Below are 7,860 nucleotides of genomic sequence, written 5' to 3'. Positions count from 1 at the left end.
ATTGAAAGAAAATGGAAGGAACAATAGTAGATCTACAACAAAGTATAAGAACAACATAAAGGAAATTACAATAAAAGAACGGAAGAAGAAGGAATGTAACAACAAGGAATTGAGAAGATAGAAGTAGAAGAAGATGTATTAAAATCTAGATCTAAGAACTAAACCTAATCCTAATCCTAATCCTAGAGAGAAGTGAGAGCCTCTCTCTCTTGAAACTACTTCTAAAACTAAACTATGACTAATGGCAACTAACATTTTGTTTCCCTCTTCATTCCTTGGGTTAAATAGCATCAGAAATGAGTTGGATTGGGCCCACAAGGCTTTAGAATTCGCTGGCCACGTTTTGCTTTAAGTGAACCAGGTGGCAGCAACGGCGCGTGCGCGTACTATGCGCGTGCGTGCCACCTTACGTATAGCAACTATGACAAATCTTATATCGTTTCGAAGCCCCGGATGTTAGCTTTCTAACCCAACTAAAACCGCATCATTTGAACCTCTGTAGCTCAAGTTATGGTCGTTTAAGTGCGAAGAGGTCGGCTTGACAGCTTTCCGGTTCTTTCATTTCTTCATGAATTCTCCAACTTTTCATGCTTTCTTTCTTCATTCCCTTGATCCAATCTTTGCCTCCTAAACCTCAAATCACTTAACAAACATATCAAGGCTTCTAATGGAATCAAGGAGAATTATATTTAGCTATTTTAAGTCCTAAAAAGCATGTTTTCACTCTTAAGCACAATTAAAGGAGAATATACAAAACCATGCTATTTCATTGAATAAATGTGGGTAAAAGGTGATAAAATCCCCTAAAATCAATACAAGATAAACCCTACAAATAGGGTTTATCACGTGTGCGTCCCTGGCCGATTCTGCAATGTGCGCGCGAGCGCCTTGTGCGCGTGCGCGTGCTTGGGCGAGATCAATTCTTTTGCCTTTTGTGTTTCTCTCCACTTGCATGCTTCCTTCCTTGTTCCTTTGATCCATGCCTAGCCTATTTCAATCCTAGAATTACTAGCAAACACATCAAGGCATCTTATGGAATCAAGGAGAAATTAGAATTCATCAAAATAAGGCTTAAAAAACATGTTTTTACACTTAAGCATAAATATGGGAGAGATAACAAAATCATGCTAATTCATAGGCTAAATGTGACAAAAGGTTATCAAAATACTCTAAATTCAATACGAGATAAACCCTAAAAATGGGGTTTATCAACCTCCCCACACTTAAACCTTAGCATGTCCTCATGCTAAAATAAGAAGGAACTAAGGGGTGTGACATTTATTGAATGCAACTAAACTATATGAGTCCTATCTAAATGCAACTACCTAAAGTAAATGCAAATGCTTAGTTCAAATAAATCAATTCCCAAGAGACATGTGTAAGCACAATAGTTAGGGCAATAGGAGTTAAGTCCAAACCACAATTGTATTGAATTATCAAAAAGAGTTCAAACTTGCAAGAATATAGATAATATGGGTGAGTACATGTAATTGAACTTTTGAACCCTCACCGGATGTGTATCTGCTTTATTCACTCAAGTGTTTAAGGGTTAATTCACTCAATTCTCTTCTATTCAAGTTTTCCAAAATTTGATTTTCTTCTAACAATCAACACCTATCCCATGCATGCATACACTCATCATGAGGTCTTTCATTTAGGTTGTAATGGGGTTAGGGTCAAGGTAGGATCATTTATGGTTAAGTGGACTAGGATTTGAATCTTTGATTAGCATAGACTTCCCCACCTAACTATGTAATGACCTATATAAGTTCAAACTATTCTAACTACCTATTCTTCACTTTTTGTTACATACTCATGCATTCTATTCCTTGATTCATAACACTTATGCATTGATTCTCTTTTATTGAACTTCACTTTGGGGCATTTTGTCCCCTTTTTATTATTTTTCTTCTTTTCTTTCTTTCTTTCTTTTCTTTTTTTTTCTTTTCTATTCTTTTGTTTTTCTCATTTTTACTTTTATTTCTTTTTCTTTTCATTTTTCTTTTCTTTTTTTTTCTTTCAAACTATACACAAGAACATCAATGCATAAGGTCTATACATTCAATCAATACATGAATATGTTCCCAATTCTAAAATATGAAAGTGTACTACCCTTTTTATCCCGTCCAATGTTCCCAAGCCTCACCAACTTTGAATAATAAACACTCTCACTAGCCTAGGCTAATCAAAGATCCAAACAAGGACTTTCATTGGTTTTCCACCTTGGGCTTGTAATGTGCTAAAATGAGAATAAGTTGGTTAAGCATAGGCTCAAAATTGGCTAACAATGGAGAGTAAAAGGTATGCTATTTGGGTAAGTAGGCTAATGAAATAATGGCCTCAATCATACAAATGCACAAATACAAGAAATAAATGGACATATAGAATCAAGCAAATCAAGGATCATAATCATAGAAAGAGGACAATTTCACACAAGAACGGAAAATAAGTGGTTATAAGATGTATCCACATCAATAGGCTCAAGTCTCACAAGCTTGTGTTCTTAATTCAATACATGCTTCACAAGGTATGAATTCAAGCAAGTTTCACCAAAAATTTTCTTTCAATTAATTGGGTTAATGCCCTATTTTTAAATTTCTTGAAAAATCTCAATATTTGACTAAGCATTGTTGTGATTGAAAAATTCAAAAATTCCCTTAGTTCACCCTTTCCTTTTCCGCTTAAAACCAAATTCTTATGCAAAAAGGGTGACTAAGTGTTTCTAATCACAACCACAAACTAAAAAGAAATATATGCAAAAATGTATAAGGAAAAATCCAACTAAAAGTATGGAATCTATCATCTAAAACATCTAAAGATATCCGAAGGCATCAAAATATCAAAAATCCAAAATAAGCAGTAAAAGTATCCAAAGTAAACTAAAAATGCATCAAAATATATACAAAAGGTATGCAAAATAGGATAACTAGGAAAGTGGCCAAAATGTTCACCGGTCCTCTAATGATGGTGCTACCGGCTACCGCCCCACACTTAAGATCAAGCATCGTCCTCGATGCTAAACTGGAGGATCAGTGGAAGGTACAACGGTAGGTGTTGAATCTGTCTGAGGCTGTGGGACCGGCTCCTCATGGGTCTGTGGTGTCTGGAGCAGCTGGAGGGGCATCCTGCTGAGTCGGTGCCTCCGTATCCTCCTCCTGATGATCCTGCTCATCGGAGGCTGGAGAGTCGAGAAGCGGAGGTAACACAGCACCCAGAGAAATAAGCGCCTGGTCCATCCGATCCAGTCGGCGTCTGACATGGAGTCTCTCGCGCTCTAAAAACCGAAATAGGCACTGGACCAGTAAGTAGGTGGGCTCAGGTGCTGCCGGAGGAACTGTCGATGAAGATGGAGCTGCTGCTGTAGAAGAGGATGGGGCTGCTGTAGGGGCTGATGGTGAAGCTGTCCCCACTACTGCTCTAGCCCTGGAACGGCGTCTAGCTGGGGGCTTCTCGTGCACCCAACCACCCCAGGGAATAGTAACCTCCCTGTCATCTGAATCAGGGGGTGGTGGTATCACATCATCCTCTAGCTAGGGGACCTCAGCTAGGGCCGCCATACTCGTGACTAAAGTAGGAAATGGAAGTAGGCCACGAATATGCGCCCGCCACATGCACTGTCGGATAAGTCGAGGAAAGTAGACATCCTTCCCCTCCATGACACACCCAATCAGCAGAAGCATCTCCATATGGATCTCAGAGAAGTGAGTGGTAGGCAAGATATAGTGGGCAAAAATCATCTACCAAGTCTTGGCCTCTCTGGTCAACTGAGTAAATAGCATCCCCTTAGGCTTGGTGTTGGTTGCATCCATAACCCATGTAGCATCTGGTAACCCAATCACGCGCCTAAGCGCCTCATAATCAAAGGTCATGGTATGGATAGCCATCTCCGCCTGCTAATGGCCACACATGTCATCAGGAATATGTCGGCACTGCAAAGCCTCCTCAATGGCAGTCTCAGTAATCATGATCTCCCTACCCCTCAACTGAACCGAATCCAAAGTTGGACGAAAGAAGTTACAATAAAATTCCTTCACCCAAGAGATGTTAATATCCCTCAAATCTCTGTCAACAAAATCGAGACCCAACTTAAGGATCCGACTAGTAATGGACCGTCTCACATCATTGGGTAGGAGCAATTTCTTCTCAGTATTCAGCTTCGTTGTTCGATATTTGGAAAATCGAAGCTCACAGTAGAGATTGGGGAACTTAGTCGGATCGGTAGAAGGTAGCAACTGATTTTCCTTTTCTTCATCATTTAATGGATTCTTAGCATAATTCTTGTAGATGGAGGGAATAGAGGGTGTAGAGTGTTTTCTTTTCTTGGAAACAGTGGCTATGGCTTTTCCTTTATCCGACATCCTGAAAAATATGATAGAATATAAGCAATGAAACACTTAGCATGTAACAAAGAAGGCATGTGCAGAATACAATTGGCTAATAACAATCATGATGTTGAACTGAATTTGAAAAGAATTGGTAACAAGTAAGCATAAGTGAACAAGTTAGCAAGAATGCAATGTTCACTAAAGTCAACAACTCTTACTTATTAAGCAATAATATCATCATACCTTTGAAAGAGTGGTTAATGAGGGTTAAATGTGAGTAAATGTCAAATGGTTAAAGAAATTAGTAAGTTAGAAAAGTGGATCAGCGGCTTGATGATATTTAGGCTCAAAGAAAAGAGAAGTTGCGGTTCATGTTCACAATGATTGATGCAAATCCGGGAAGTTGAAAGGAAACGGAAACTAGCCCAAATTACAATAGAGGCTTAAATGAAAATAGATTTCTTGAAAATTGGGCAGCATTCCGGCTTAAAATTAGACGTTCCCGGATAGCAAAATAGCACAAATAGCAAGAAAGCAACATCAATGAAGCACAGCAGTAGTGGTATAGCATGCAGGCAACACAATTTGCACAAAATAGCACCCCAAAATCAACATACAGTACCCAAGGAAACAAACAGCAAATATGCACATAACGGAGCACTTATCAGGCCTAGAATCCTCTATCCAGTCCTAGCTACCTAACAGCAAATATTTCTATCTAACCTAACATACAAAGTTCCAATTCTAACTAACTACAAACAACTAACAGTAAGTAACAGAAACGAAAAATTAAAAACAAGCAGAGTGGAGCAAGAACCTGGGAGCGGAGGGGAACTAAGAATGGAAAGGTATTTGGGAGAGGGGCAGCAGAATCAGAAGTTGCGCCGCCGTGAACGATGGCGGTTATGGCAAAAGAGCGGCGACGGTGGTGGCATTCGGAAGAATGAGGGACCGAGTGAAAAGGAAGCTGGCAGTGGTGACCGAAGGGGAGTGATAGGGGAGTGTGAAATGGGGGAGGAGAATGTCGCCGGCGGTGACGCTGGAATGACGGCGGAGATGGTGGCTGCGGTGGTTTGACCGAAAGGAGGAGGAGAGAGTGAGTGGAGGAGAGAGAGGAAGGCAGAGGGGTTAGGTGGCGATGGTGTCGCAGTCGCCGGCGGTGATGGGGCTGTGACCGGTGGCGATGATGGTGGTTGGAGGAAGGGAAGATGAGAGTGAGAGGGGAGAGAGTGCGTGAGTGCGCAACACTCTTCGCGTATTAGGGTTATCCCCTTTTTTGAATCGACGCGAGTGCGCACCTTGCGCGTCCGCGTACATTGAGAAAACTTAGGACCCACGCGTGAGCGTGCAGTGCGCTCAAGCGTGGATTGGCAGATTATGCAACGGCGCGTGCGCGTACAGCGGGCGCACGCGTACATGTGGTTGGGCCTGAGGCTTAGGGTGGGCTTGACGCACGCCCAACTCTCGGGGCAAAAGTCTAAAGTGGCGGCAGCATGCAAGGGCGCGCGCGCGGCAAGCGCGCGTCCGCGTACGTTAGTTATTTGTGATAAGGCGCGCTGGCGCGATGCGTGCGCTCGCGTCTGTTCCTTCCTGGACATATGGGCGCGCACGCGGCAAGTGTGCGTCCGTGCAAATCGAGTTGGGCTGGGGGCTTAAAGTTGGCCTAGATCCGGCTCAACTCTCTGGGGCTTGGCTCAAAAAATTGCGGCACCCAGATCGACGCAGGCGTGGCAGGTGCGCGTCCGCGTGGATTGTGTTGGGCTCAGGGCATAGTGTTTGCCCAAGAGAGGCCCAACTCTCAGGGATGTGGGTGATGATGCATCCGCTCAGGGACGCGTGCGCGTACATTGTGCGCGCGCGTCCACCCCCCCTTTCTTTTTCAGAAAAATTATGCTGGGTGTTCCCCATATTGCTCACAACTCTTTATTCAATCAACCATCATACAATTCACAAAAATGCAATTTGATATTATTCATCTACTACTAAACACAACATACATGTGACTAAGCTAACAATTAAGTTGTACAAACAAATTTATGTGAAACATCTACCTACAATGGCAACTCAAATCACTTATTGAGCAAATTTAAAAGAGAGTGGAAAGAGTTTACCATGGTGGGGTGTCTCCCACCTAGCACTTTTAGTTTAAGTCCTTAAGTTGGACATGTTGAGGTGCTTATTGTCATGGTGGTTTATGTTTGTACTCATCCTTGAATCTCCAAGGATCCTTGCTTCTCCATTGGTTGACAGAATTTCCAACCATCTTCACCAAGCTTGGGCAAAGTTCTACCCAAGATATGAGTTCCCATAAGCGGTCTTCACATAGCAAACCGGGATCCCATATCTTATCTTCGCACCCGTCTTCAATTTGATCTTCATACTTTTTTCTTTCCGGGTGGTTGACATATAGAATTCTCTTTAACACACCTAGCCTTCCATCGGTACCCTTGTAAAGTGGCATTCTTCCAATCATCGTTCCTATACCTTGAAGATTTGACCTTAATGAGCTTAATTCCTAACTTGCTACCACTACACAACTCATTCTCGCTTTTAATTCCACAAAGAGCTCTAAGTTGACCATCATTTTCAATTAAACCATATTCAAGTGAGAAAGTAAAGCTTAGGGATAAGAGTTTTACCCACTTGAATGTTGTGATGGGTGGTGACTTGGGAAGGGAGACCTCCCCACACTTAGACAATGCAAGGTCTACTTCTTTAGGCTCTACTTTGGTTGTTTCCACCTCTTCACATGCTTCTTCAATTTCAACCTCATCCCCTTTGTTACGTGGCTTGGTGTTGTCTTCAAGAACTTCATCTTGTTTAATGGGAGGTGATTCAATTTTGGACAGGAATTCATTGATGAATGAATTCATCTCTTGATCAACCTCTTCATATTCTTCAATTTCAATATACACCATGCCATTTTCGCTTTCCTTGGGAGGTTGTGCACACTCTTTTACAGTTTCAGCTTCATGTCCAATGGGAGAGGATTCCATTGTGGAGAGAAATTCATCCATGATTGAATCCATTTCTTGATAAGCCTCTTCCAAGTCTTCAATGATGATATGCTTTGGAGGTTGCGCACCCTCCTCAACATTAATATCAAGCTTCTTGGAAGAGTTCACTATGATGCTACATTCCCATGGACTTTCAACATCTCCTAAATCTTCAACCACTTCTTCCTTTTCTTCAATGATCATAGGCTCCTCCAATTGTTCTAGCACAAAATTCGACTCCTCCTTCTTCACCGGATTTTCCAATTTCTCATTCATGCTTTACTCTCCTTTTGACTTTTCACATGTGGTCACAGAAGTATCTTGAGTATTCAAACATTGGTGGGCTAAAGTGTGCACCACCTTGGTCAAATTGGTCACAAACTCAAGTGTATCCCGCTTCATGGCTTCTTGTCCTTGGAGTAACAAAGTGAGAGGATCATCTATTGGGGCTTGGGTGAATAGGAAGGTTCATTATTTTGGAGAGAGGGTTCATGGTAGGAAGGTGGTTCTTCTTGGTAAGGGTATGTAGATGGTGAGTG

The sequence above is a fragment of the Arachis duranensis genome, chromosome 9 (genome assembly GCF_000817695.3).
Source record: "Arachis duranensis cultivar V14167 chromosome 9, aradu.V14167.gnm2.J7QH, whole genome shotgun sequence".
NCBI lineage: Eukaryota > Viridiplantae > Streptophyta > Magnoliopsida > Fabales > Fabaceae > Arachis > Arachis duranensis.
The sequence above is the reverse complement of the archived record's forward strand: the minus strand, read 5'-3'. Positions refer to the sequence as shown.